Source organism: Schistocerca americana, chromosome 9, assembly GCF_021461395.2.
Source record: "Schistocerca americana isolate TAMUIC-IGC-003095 chromosome 9, iqSchAmer2.1, whole genome shotgun sequence".
Taxonomy (NCBI): Eukaryota; Metazoa; Arthropoda; class Insecta; order Orthoptera; family Acrididae; genus Schistocerca; species Schistocerca americana.
This window is the reverse complement of record NC_060127.1, coordinates 52165134-52179442: the sequence shown is the minus strand read 5'-3', so window position 1 is coordinate 52179442 and position 14309 is coordinate 52165134.

The following is a 14309-nucleotide window of genomic DNA, read 5'->3' as shown; positions in this document are numbered from 1 at the left end:
GTAAACGTGAGATTCCCCTGTAGTTATTGACATTTGTTCTGTCTCCTTTTTTATGTAACGGGTGAATAAGGGCACATTTCCAATCCTCTGGTAATTTTTCTGTTTCCCATATTTTTGTTATTATTTTTGTGAGCTCTTGCAACGTCTTTGGTCCTCGGTTTTTTAATAGCTCTGCAACAATGCCATCTTCGCCAGATGTTCTATTATTTTTTAAGTTTTTAATGTGACATTTGATTTCTTCCTGTGTTGGTGGTAATGAATCCGGTTGAGCGTTGGCACTGATTTCTTTGGGAAACCTTAAACTAGGTTCTGGGCAATTTAGTAGGTTAGAAAAATATTGAGCCAATACTTGACAGTTTTCCTGGTTTGTTAGGGCTAATTTACCATCTGGTTTTCTGAAACATAAATTTTGAGGGATATATCCTCGTATTTTATCTGCGAAAGTTCTGTAGAATTCTCTTGTATTATAGTTTTGGAAATTTTCTTCTATGGCATCCAGTTGTGCCTTTGTGTACTTCCTTTTTGCTTGCCTAATAGATTTTGAAACCTGTTTTCTAACCTCGTTAAATAAATGTAGACTTTCTTGTGATTTTTTACTGTTATATTCTTGAAATGCCTTTTTTCTCCTTTCCAATGCATTTTCACAGTCTGAATCCCACAAGGGTGTTTGAATATCTTTTTCAAGGGAATAGTTTCCTTAGCTATTCGCGTGATTTTAGAATGAAATTCTTCCCATGTGTTTGCCTTTTCCTTCTCCCATTCTTCTTTTACTTTAGATTCTTTAATCTTCTTGGTGTCATATTTCTGTATTTCTGTTTTCTTCTGATATATATATATATATATATATATATATATATATATATATATATATATATATATATATATATGAGATCGTGACATCCAGTTTTACAAGTTTCCTTTTTCTGACGGACACACGTCCAGATCGTCCGTTCATAGTATCCTCTCAAAATTCTGGCATCTCTCTCCCCACATCCACCACTGATGGCGGCTCACCTCCTTCTGCCCAACACTACCCGCTGTTCACATCCAACTGGCCAACGCTGCACTAGCGAATATTCCAACAATGAGTCCAACCAGCCACAGACTGCACACAGCACAGTCAGTGATTTTCATACAGAGCGCTACGTGGCGTTACCAACGTAAAAACCTAAACAGCCTACTTGCAATAACTCGTGTGGGTAAGTTTAAGTACCTTGGTTCCGCGATCACTGTTGACGGCCGACTCATCGAAGAGGTCAGTACCAGAACCCCGGGCTGGATGAAGTGGCGAACAACAACCGGAGTCACTTGCGATGGCAGTACGAAAGATAATTTAAAATCAAAAATCTATCGCACTATCATCCGACCAGTCGCCTCGTACGGTTGTGAGTGCTGGCCGACTACAGTTGATACAAAACGCCGCCTAAGTGTAATGGAAAGGAAGATGCTAAGGTGGACAGCGGACCTCACTAAGTTAGATCACGTTTGCAATGACAGCATAAGGAAAAAGGAAACAGTTTGGTGTTTCACCGATCCAAGAAAAGATGCATGAGAGTCGTCTTCGATGGCTCTGAGCACAATGGGACTTAATATGAGGTCATCAGTCCCCTAGACTTAGAACTACTTAAACCTAACTAACCTAAGGACATCTCTCACATCCATGCCCGAGGCAGGGTTCGAACCAGCGACCGTGGCGGTCATGCGGTTCCAGACTGAAGCGCCTAGAACCGCTCGGCCACAGAGGTCGGCGTCTTCGATGGTTTGGGCATGTTTTACGGGCTGGGGATGAGTATTGCCAAAACGGGTTACACATTCGAAATCGTCGGCAGGAGACTCAAAGGATGACCTAAGCAACATTTGGCTGATAGATTCATAAAGACCTTAAATGCGTGAACGTCCATCCAGATGCAGCCCGTGATAGAGCGAAATGGAGACAACGGACCATCTAGCAGACCCCGCCGGCACGCGAGACAAACGCTGAAGGAAAAGAGTAAGACAGTGTAGGCCTATATTCTGTTGATGCTCTTCTTCATTTTAAGAGCAAAACAGGTAAATAAAAAGTACTAATTGCGACTTGTTTCCAAAAACTTTATCCTACAACTATTTTTCAAAGAATCACAATTGCTAAACAATCTGATGAAGTATTTCAAAATACCAACTGTGCCAGTAACCCGTTGTCTCTTTTTGACTCCTATGGTATGAGAAAAGGAACTAAGCTTGCTTTAAAAAAGTATTCACACCAACTGAACAGGCAAATCTCCAAGGGTGTGTGTACGTTCATAGATGGAGGGTACTTGCTGCACAGAGTCGTGTTTGAGGGATCAATCGTTTTCGTCAATTTGTGGAAGTTATGTATCATTCATTAAGTCCAAGTACAGGGACAGTGCTGCAGTCATCTTCGATGGTTACCCTCAAGAATGTAAATATTCCGAGCAGGAAAGAAGATCACGCAAACAAATGTCAGTAGAGGTCGTGTTCGACTAAACAGTGATCGTGACAGGGCCAAAAGAAAAGTTTCTAGGCACTATGGAAAACAAAAACCGTCTTTTCTCAGTGCTGAAGAGCAACTTTTCAGCAGCTGGCATTCACATAAAGCAGGCACAAGACATCGCTGATAGACGAAATGCAACCACAGCAATGAATCTCGCAGGACAGCAGTAACTTTACAGTTATTGCTAGTGATCATGGTTGGTCGTTGTCGGGGAGTACATCCAAATGAATACTTTCTGAAGCCGGGGAAAGTAACAGTTTCATAGCTCAGTTTTCTCCTGACTGCCGACCAGAACAACCCATGAATGATAACATACTGCTTTTGCATGCTGATAGAGGATGTGACATAACTTCAGCCTCGTTCAAAGTCGGAAGGATGATGTTCCTCCAAACCCTCAAGAAAAACTCTGCTATAACTAACACCACTGAAATTTTTAAAGATCCTACGCCACATGCTGACTCTGTCACTAAAGCTGGGCGTATCTTTCTCACCGCATCGTACAAACTGAATGAGAAGGAAGACATGTCCTCGAACAAACTGAGCTATAAAGGCTACCTCAGGTCTGCATACAGAACAACAGCCCATTCGGCGTCCCTACATCACAACAACATAAGTTGAGAGTATACTCTCTGGTACAATTGCTTGGAGAGAAAAAGATCCTGAGCAATGGTGTCGGACTTGACTATTCCGCTCCTAAAATGGAAAGATTTGCAGACTTATAGACTTGTAGTAATTGCTACCACTACTGCTACTAATGCAACATTAAACTCTGCGAACTTCCTTGGTATTGATTTTCACGAACTGTCCGTGCTTCTAACAGAGGAAACAAAAGCCTTTTATAAGTAGATTGGTAAACCCGATACTTTAACTGTGGTGTTGTGCGTCATTGTTAAATTATGGTACTTGTGTTTTAAAGATTTACGAGTTCAGTGGTAACTGGCGTAAAATGAAACCTACGCATAAATGATCTGGAGTATATTCATCGTCCTTCCCGCTTTTGTTCGATTACTGACATCTCTTTGAACATTATCTCCAATGTTACGGGTCAGACATTCCTGATACATTTTCAGTAGGTCTTTAGGATCCTGAGGTTTGATTACTGCTAATATTGTCCTCCTATTATGTCAGTCACAGGTAATGAAACATTACAAACTTTAAAATTCAAATATCTCACCAATTTTAAAATGTGGCATTCGTCGTTACTCCCCCGGATCTTCAAATGGTAAACGAAGGGAGAAAACTGTCTTTTTACATCCTCACCATATAAAACTGAGTTGAAATGTCTGTTTGAAAACAAAAAACAAAAAATACGAGAGAAAATGATTTCAAAGAGGAGAAAGTATTTTTTGGAGAGTCAGAAAATCTGATAAAGACACCATAAAATCAAATCAGCCAAAAAAAGGCGAATGGATGAAGACGATATAAAAACAACCCGACGACAATTGCTTGCACTGTGAGGATGTGTCTTCAAACCCCGAAGAAGGAGAAGGTTGGATTCAGCGCAGAAAGTGACTTTGCTGGGCACACGGAAGCTGTAACAGAACAGATGATGAGATTTGTTACTTTACATATGAATTTTGTTAGTAATGTTGTTTAGAAAATTATATCTCAAAAAACATTTCTGCTCCTTCCCCTCTGAAAATCTTGATTTTCTATTTTCCGATAAAATTAGTGTGTGTATCCGCTCTTACTGCACTAGCGGTGTAAGATCATGTGATTTCAATTTTTCTTTACAAGAACCTTTGATTAAAAACGTAGTGAAGCTATGGCATTTCAGGAATAACATACTGTATCCTAGTAAAAATTTGTTATTTTTACTAAATCTGACAATCTCTAGGATAAACAGTTTAGCTCCAAAGGGCCTTGGAGTATTAATTACCTAATCTTACCCATGTTTACCTTTACTGATAGTAAAGGTTTTCGTCGAACATGTCCAAACACTGCAAGGAAGGAGTGTCGTGTTGCGTACCAAGAACATCGCAGCCTCTTCACATCTGCGCCTGCCACCCGGAACAGAGAATGAACTCCATGTAACATTCTGTATAAGCCTGCACCATTGGTCCCACACCCAGGCTAGGGAATTAATGTCCCATGCGTAGGCTGCTGTTACCAGTAAGACTGTTGATACTTTTTAAAACATAGGGAATCCAATACATCGATATTTAAAAGAAATTGATTTTGTCTCTCAATATCCCGAAAAAATTATGAATGCGCCGCCTAGCCTCGTTGCTCTAGTAGACCGGCACTACAAGAGAGGCACTTTTCATCCATATGAACTTGTGTTTGATGTTTGGTCATCAGCGCCCGTACAAAGTCCCAATTTTTTTCTCAGTCCAGTTTTCTACACAGCCCAGTCTATTCATTGTCGCGAATGATGATGATGATGATAAAATGATGAGGACAACACAAACACCAGTCCCCGGGCAGAGAAAAACCCCAACCCGTCATGAACTTGTGTGATTAATTTCCATGGACCTTGTGTATAGCGAAGGACATTGATTATTTGCACATCTCAAATTGTTTGCGACATATCGTTGTATGTAAGAAGTTAAGTATTGTCAATTACTGTAGTAAACTCCACTAATATTATTTGCTTGTATGTTACCTAGCTATCCGATAACAGCTTCAAAAATGGTTCAAATGCCTCTGAGCACTATGGGACCTAACTTCTGAGGTGATCAGTCCCCTAGAACTTAGAACTACTTAAACATAACTAACCTAAGGACATCACACACATCCATGCCTTAGGCAGGATTCGAACCTGCGACCGTAGCGATCGCGCGGTTCCAGACTGAAGTGCCTAGAACCGCTCGGCCATCCGGCTGGCGAGGACAGCTACCTGGGCACCCTATAAGAGAGGAGTGGGCAGGTTCCCACAATATCGGTATTTTATCAACTGCCGTTGTTACTACAACACAATGAGCTGCGTCTAAAGCGGTGTTGTGACGGGTAAGCATGGACTTCTGGTGAAAGGCATCGCACCGTGTTCGGTGGTGAAATGCCATTCTGAAGCATCCCAGATGACAATCGCCATCCAGTGTGGTGACGACCTGGGGAGAGAAGCCATTCCTCAAATGTTCTGGACGGGCACAGCGGTGTTACTTCTGGTATCATGAAATGTGGGGAGTCATTGAGTATGCCTCTGGCTCATAGCTGGTAGTGAAAGCACAGCACGGACATCCTACAGCTTCATGTGTTACATTCTCATGCGGCAGTACTTTGATGCCCCAGGATATTATCACCGGTGGAAACGAAATTTACCCAACTTCTACTTCAGCAACTCCCGGAAGCCGAACTACACTACTGGCCATTAAAATTGCTATGCCACGAAGATGACGTCCTACAGACGCGAAATTTAACCGACAGGAAGAAGATGCTGTGATATGCAAATGATTAGCTTTTCAGAATATTCACACAAAGTTCGCGCCGTTGGCGACACCTACAACGTGCTGACATGAGGAACGTTTCCAACCGATTTCTCATACACAAACAGCAGATGACCGGCGTTGCCTGGTGAAACGTTGTTGTGATGCCTCGTGTAAGGAGGAGAAATGCGTACCACCACGTTTCCGACTTTGATAAAGGTCGGTTTGTAGCCTATCGCGATTGCGGTTTATCGTATCGCGACAGTGCTGCTCGCGTTGGTCGAGATCCAATGGCTGTTAGCAGAACATGGAATCTGTGGGTTCAGGAGGGTAATACGGAACGCCGTGCTGGATCCCAACGGCCTCGTGTCACTAGCAGTCGAAATGACAGGCATCTTATCCGCTTTGCTGTAACGGATCGTGCAGCCACGTCTCGATCCCTGAGTCAACAGATGGGGACGTTTGCAAGACAACAACCATCTGCACGAACAGTTCGTTTGCAGCAGCATGGACTATCAGCTGGGAGACCACGGCTGCGGTTACCCTTGACGTTGCATCACAGACAGGAGTGCCTGCGATGGTGTACTCAACGACGAACCTGGGTGCACGAATGGCAAAACGTCATTTTTTCGGACGAATCCAGGTTCTGTTTACAGCATCATCATGGTCGCATCCGTGTTTGGCGACATCGGGGTGAACGCACATTGGAAGCGTGTATTCGTCATCGCCATACTGGCGTATCACCCGGCGTGATGGTATGGGGTGCCATTGGTTACACGTCTCGGTCACCTCTTGCTGGCATTGGTTGCTACATTTCAGATGTGTTACGCCCCGTGGCTCTACCCTTCATCCGATCCCTGCGAAACCCTACATTTCAGCAGGATAATGCACGACCGCATGTATGGGCGTTTCTGGATACAGGAAATGTTCGACTGCTGCAAGGGCCAGAACATTCTCCAGATCTCTCAGCAATTGAAAACGTCCTGTCAATGTTGGCCGAGCAACTGGCTCGTCACAGTACGCCAGTCACTACTCCTGATTAACTGTGGTATCGTGTTGAAGCTGCATGGGCAGCTGTACCTGTACACGCCATCCAAGCTCTGTTTGACTCAATGCCCAGGCGTATCGATGCCGTTATTACCGCCAGAGATGGTTGTTCTGCGTACTGATTTCTCAGGATCTATGCACCCAAATTGCGTGAAAATGTAATCACATGTCAGTTCTAGTATAATATATTTGTCCAATGAATACCCGTTTATCATCTGCATTTCTTCTTGGTGTAGCAATTTTAATGGCCAATAGTGTATCTGCGCCAGTGACAGGGGAGGCGATGGAGGTCGACCCTCGGCACATCGACCTATCGCCTGTGGAACCACGAGACCAGCTGGAAGAGCAATCCTGCTGCTAAGCCCATTCCTGTGCCAGACTCTGTGCTGAGAGCTGCACCATGCGAACCAGTGAATACTTCAGTTGGACCAGGGATGTAACTCCTGAGTCGAAATCATCGACATCAACGAGAGCACTTTAGAGATCGATACGGAGCGCTGGGGACTGGCAGAGTCCACAAGTCGGCAGCCACCCCGTGACGAAACAGCCGCCACTCGACGCTTTGCTGTCCTTTCAGTACTGCAAGTCGAGCACCCCCCAGCTTTCCACTGACGACGAGGTGCTCCTCCGCCAGCCCAACTATGGTGCAGTGCTTTGGAAGATACTCCTGTGTTAGTACCCTATAAATGTGTTATTGTGAATGATGTTTTCATGGCACTCTCGAGTGTAACTAGGTCTTCACCAACTCATCCCAGTCAGCTCTCTCCTGACGACTGTATGTGTCTGGGTCTGGACTCCTATAGCATCGTCGCACCATTTTTCAACAGGACAACGCCCGTCCACGCATTTCACATGTCGCTATGAACTGTCTGTGCAATCTTCGACAATCACGAAATCTGAAGAAATGAATTAAAATTTGTGCTGTTGCGAGGATTCGAACCCATGTCTTCTTGTTCAAAAAATGTTCAAATCTGTGTGAAATCTTACGGGACTTAACTGCTAAGGTCATCAGTCCGTAAGCTGACACACTACTTAACCTAAATTATCCTAAGGACAAAAACACACACCCATGCCCGAGGCAGGACTCGAACATCCGCCGGGACCAGCCGCACAGTCCATGACTGCAGCGCCTTAGACCGCTCGACTAATCCCATGCGTCTGTTTTCTTGTTTTTTAAGCAGAAATGCTAACTATTACACCACCGCAGCACTATAGACCACATTACTGTACGAGCTACGCATGTCGAATGCCCTCCCCAACACAAACCTCAAATCATAACGTCAGCTTATTTTCCCCCTACGTTGCCAGTACCTACGTTGTCAGTACTGCGAGGGCTCTCCGGTATTGCAATAGCACCCCGCATTGGACGTAATGGGGAAGTCCTATACCATAGGTGATCTCATAGATCTGATAATTAAATTTTTCCCGAGACATTTCAGTCTCTTTTTTATCTACGACAGAGAAGAAATCGGAGAGCCCTGGCAACAGTGAGGTTCGTGTTGTGGAGGGCGGCATTCGACTTGGGTAGTTGGTTCAGCAATGTTGACCACAGTGCTGCGGTGCTGTAATGGTCGGCATTGCTGCCTGGTAATTGTCGGCACGGTAGCTCAGCGTATTCGGACAGAGGGCTGGTTACCGCAACGAACAATACGAGCCAAAAAAAAGTAAGCAACAAGAGCCGGGTTTGCTTCCCAGCTGCGGCACAAATTTTAACTCATTTCTTCAGCTTTCATTATCGTAGATAAAAATGATACTTAAATGTCAGGAAGAAAATTTAATTCTAAGATCTATAAGAGTTTTTGTGTAATGTTGAGATAACCCCATAGCCAACAAGATCCCAGATATGCTCTGTGGGAACAACTAGAACATCAATTTAATCCCAGTGTCAGAATCCAAGTCGAGCACTGTGAAATAATAGGTTTGGGCATGGAGTAAAAGCTTAGAAGTCTTCCACTGGTAACGCAAGAGGCGAGCAAACCATGTCAATGTGAAACCACTGGACAGAGTGCAACAGGCAGGGACTGTTAATGTTGTATGTACTATGGCCACAAGCTAAAAGTAATTACTACACATCGTAGGTGTCCAGAACGCCAGTACTGGAGAATGATGTCGTACAGGGGGAAGGATGCCATCATTGTGTTATCAGAATGGAGAAACAAGCAATATGTCAATATGTCCAATATAACAAAATCCTTCCACCACTGCTTTCGAAAGGTGAAAACACCTTTCAGCTACAGCTGACGCTGCCAGAAAACTGACTTGTCAAGAAAAGCAGGCAGAATGAAGTCATCGGAATAGCAATGCATGCAAAAGTTCTTATATAAGTGTTAATCATGTGCTGTGGTTTGATCAACTTGTCCTAAGTTTGCAGCCAACCAACCTGGAGATGGAACCTGTAACGGCCTATCTGTTGCTCATGTAGACCATCTTCGAACCTGACGAAGCAGTGAGAACTGTGGAGAGGGACTTTGCCCTTAGAAGCCACATTGCTGAAGTCCGAGTCAAGGCGAAGGTGGGAGCTTCATCACCGTCAGGCAATGTGGAGGCCTAACTCATGGGCAGGGAACAGTTGTGTTGTGTACATAGTTCCGCGTAGTCAGCGCGTACACAACTTTCCCACTAGGGCGCGGCCCACTAAGCACAACAGCGCAGGCGCAGCGCTCGTCCATCTCCGCACTACGAGATGGCGCTGCCTTAGAGACGGACCAAATTCTGATTCCGCCGATCTGCGTATTAATAAGTAACGAAGCCAATGAGATTGCTGCTAACGTAGAACCTTTTCTCCTCGCAGATCACACTCGCGCAGTGATACATGAACACGCGAGGTATTATAACGAGTGTACAGACCTCCAATTAGTCAGTCTGCATTTGTCTGCACCAGTTTGTACGAGTTCTACATTTGTCTGTACCAGTCTATAGTCTAGTTTCAGTCTGCGCCTAACTAGATTACCATATTCCTGTACATAGACATGAAGATAAATGTATAGACACTTTTGTCAAGTATCAGAGCTATATGTGAGAATAAGATTAACGTACCAAGACCAAAGGAACCTCAGATTGTCAATAGCATCCAGAACCAAGTTAAGTAATTTTTATGCTTGTTATTATTTTAATAAATGTGTGTGAAAATTAATCAAGTTCTGTTTAAAGTTGGTCACCGTCAATCTGCTATTCTAAGCGTGCAAGTGGCATTTCTATCGTCTGACCTAACGGCAGAAGATAAACACGCCACGATAAGACCATGAGACATATTTCTGACACTCGCCTACTTCGTTAGAGTGACAAGTCAAATAATCTGATGGTGTGAGTGCTGAAGGTCTTACAGACATGCCCTGGTGCTGCAGGCCTCACTTCTGTTGCTGGCTGCAGTACAGCACAGTCCAGCTTTGCACCCTCTTTGTAGGGCCAGGTAGTGTTGTCTGGGTGCAGTCTACATTGTCCGTGATGTCGTCGTGTCCTGAGTATGCATCTCCTGCACTGAAGTGGCTGAGAAGTCATGGTGCACGTGGGTATCAGAACATTCTGGTGAGACTAGTGCCCTTCTGCCCACTGTCACAACTGGCTACTGCGAATGAAGAGACGATGTATTTTTGAACAGTAACTGCTTGTTTTTTTAATGATGTTTCGTTAGATCCTTTGGGCGCAGAGCAGGCCATCTCCAACCGAGCTACGTGTCATCCATGCCTGAGGGGTGATGGTCCGGCCTCATCCCGACCTTGACGAGTCAATAACATCACCTGAGATATCAACCAGTTGCTGGGCGGTTACTCAGGATTAAAAGGCTGAGCAAGAGTGGGCCAAATCCAGGTTTCATGCTCTTGGAGCTGGCGGATTGTTGGCTGAATTAACCGCTTCACGGAACGGTTGGTTTGGGCCAAATCCCTCATGATGCGATATAATGCAAGGATAAAGAAAGCCCTCTCTACAGCCAATCAGAACAAACGACTCGTACCACGTGATGTGAACATTCAAGATGGCTCACATAATGCAAGAACAGGAAAGGGAGGTAATGACAGTGGCACGTAAAGTGCCCTCCGCCACACACCGTTGGGTGACTTGCAGAGTATAAACGTAGATGTAGGGGAGTGTTATGGGACCATTGCTTTTCGCAGTATATATAAATGACCTAGTAGATAGTGTCGGAAGTTCCATGCGGCTTTTCGCGGATGATGCTGTAGTATACAGAGAAGTTGAAGCATTAGAAAATTGCAGCGAAATGCAGGAAGATCTGCAGCGGATAGGCACTTGCTGCAGGGAGTGGCAACTGACCCTTAACATAGACAAATGTAGTGTATTCCGAGTACATAGAAAGAAGGATCCTTTATTGTATGATTATATGATAGAGGAACAAACACTGGTAGCAGTGACGTCTGTAAAATATCTGGGAGTGTGCGTAGGGAACGATTTGAAGTGGAATGATCATATAAAATTAATTGTTGGTAAGGCGGGTGCCAGGTTGAGATTCATTGGGAGAGTGCTTAGAAAATGTAGTCCATCAACAAAGGAGGTGGCTTACAAAACACTCGTTCGACCTATACTTGAGTATTGCTCATCAGTGTGGGATCCGTACCAGATCGGGTTGACGGAAGAGATAGAGAAGATCCAAAGAAGAGCGGCGCGTTTCGTCACAGGGTTATTTGGTAACCGTGATAGCGTTACGGAGATGTTTAGTAAACTCAAGTGGCAGACTCTGCAAGAGAGGCGCTCCGCATCGCGGTGTAGCTTGCTGTCCAGGTTTCGAGAGGGTGCGTTTCTGGATGAGGTATCGAATATATTGCCTCCCCCTACTTATACCTCCCGAGGAGATCACGAATGTAAAATTAGAGAGATTCGAGCGCGCACGGACGCTTTCCGGCAGTCGTTCTCCTCTCTCTCCCTAATCGCCTCCTGTTCTTCCCGCGAACAGGAAAGGGAGGTAATGACAGTGGCACGTAAAGTGCCCTCCGCCACACACAGTTGGGTGGCTTGCAGAGTATAAATGTAGATGTAGAAAATAATGCAATAGTTAAAGAAACAAGAAAACGTGTGAGAAATTGTGATCAGTGGATGAAAAGTAGTAGAAAAAGCAAAATAATAATGAGTCAATAGTATGTCAAATCAAGTGGGAAACTTGTACCTGGAAAACATACACGAACATAAGACTATATGGTGGTACTCCTTTGTAATACTCTGTAAGCCTGACTGGTATCAGGCAGTATGTAGCCGGCAAGCAACACGGACACATGTGGCATTTCGTGATGGGTCACACTTGTGTGGCTCTGTCTTGCCATGAGGAAACAGTTATATTTTTTAATATTCTACTCTCTTTTGTTGTTGTGAGGTATTCTCATCTTACACATATATTTTAATTTGTATATTTACTATAAAAAAGTATGTAAATGTAATTTTATTTCAAATTCACAGTCCGTTACGGTGGTACGAAAGCAAACATGCGGTTTATCTCATAACCTCTACACTATGGGTACGTCAAAAAGAACTTACGTAAAATCGTTAATATATGATGACAGTTGAAACAGTGTAAATATCTTCGTAATTTTTGTAACCTTGCAGATCTGAAGACGGCAGCTTAGTACTGTCGAAATGAATAATCCACTGTACTTCCACGCGATCAAGGCAATAAAAAACTTCATATCTGAAGCTTTCTTTACATTAAATTTTGTTTCATATAGGTCGCTTCGATTCGATTTTGACAATTATTTAATGCACATATTATTTTTTTACAAAGGTATTTCGCTGCAAGTTTTCTTGCTTAACAGACGTGATGGCTTTTTAGTACGCTCGGTTGCCAGTCATCTATGGTTGTTTTAAAGAACAGCCTCATGTCGACCCAGCCAAGAATGTGAGTGGTCGATACATCTTACGGGCTCAACACACTGCTTGTAGACTAACTACCTCACATCGGATAGCAGCAAATATGAGACAATTGCACAAAACAACGAAAATACATAGCAAAGTAGCAAAATATTCGCTTCATGGGGAGGAACGTAAGATACCGAATAGTCGCAAAATAGCTAGTGGAGGTGCCGTTCTTTATTTATTTATTTTTTTTTTTCATCACTCTTCTGACTGGTTTTATGCGGCCCACCATAAATTCCTCTCCTGTGCCAACCTCTTCATCTCAGAGTGTTAATTGAACCTACGTTCTCAATTCTTTGGTGGATGTATTCCAACCTCTGTCTTCCTCTACAACTTTTGCCCTCTACAATTCCCTTTAGTACCTTGGAAGTCATTCGCTCCTGTCTAAGATATCCTATCATCCTGTCCCTTCTCCTTATCAGTGTTTTCCACATGTTCCTTTCCTCTCCGATTCTGTGTAGAACCTCCTCAATCCTTACCTTATCAGTTCATCTAATTTTCAACATTCGTCTGTAGCACCATATCTCAAATGCTTCGATTCTCTTCTGTTCCGGTTTTCCCACAGTCCATGTTTCACTACCATACAAGGCTGTGCTCCAGACGTACATTCTCAGAAATTATCAAATTAAGGCCTATGTTTGATATTAGTAGACTTTTCTTGGCCAGGAATCCCTTTTTTGCAATAGATAGTCTACTTTTGGTGTCCTCCTTGCTCCGTCCGTCATTGCTTATTTTGCTGCCTAGGTAGCAGAATTCCTTAACTTCATTGACTTCGTGACCATCAATCCTGATGTTAAGTTTCTCGCTGTTCTCATTTCTACTACTTCTCATTACTTCCGTCTTTCTTCGATTTACTCTCAATCCACACTGTATACTCATTAGACCATCGCGTTCAGCATATCATGTAATACTTCTTCACTTTCACTCAGGATAGCAATGTCGTATCACTGATAACCTTTCACCTTGAATTTTAATTACACTCCTGAACCTTTCTCTCATTTCTTCGATGTACAGATTGAACAGTAGGGGCGAATGGCTACATCCTTGTCTTACACACATTTTAATGCAAGCCCTTCGTTCTTGGTCGTCGACTCTTATTTTTCCCTCTTGGCTGTTGTAAATATCGTATATGATCCGTCTCGACCTATAGCTTACACTTACTTTTTTCGGAATTTCGAACTTTTGCACCATTTTACACTGTCGAACGCTTTCCCCAGGTCGACATATCATATGAACGTGTCTTGATTTTTCTTTAGCCTTGCTTCCATTATTAGCCGTAACGTCAGAATTGCCTCTCTCGTCCCTTTACTTTTCCTAAACCCAAACTGATCATCATTTAGCGCATCCTCAATTTTCTTTTCCATTCTTCTGTATATTATTCTTGTAAGCAACTTGGATGTATGAGCTGTAAGCTGATTGTGCGATAATTCTCGCACCTTTCAGCTCATTCCGTGTTCGGAATTGTTTGAATGATGCTTTTCCGAAAGTCAAATGGTATGTCGCCAGACTCATACATTCTACACACCAACGTGAACAGTCGTTTTGTTGCC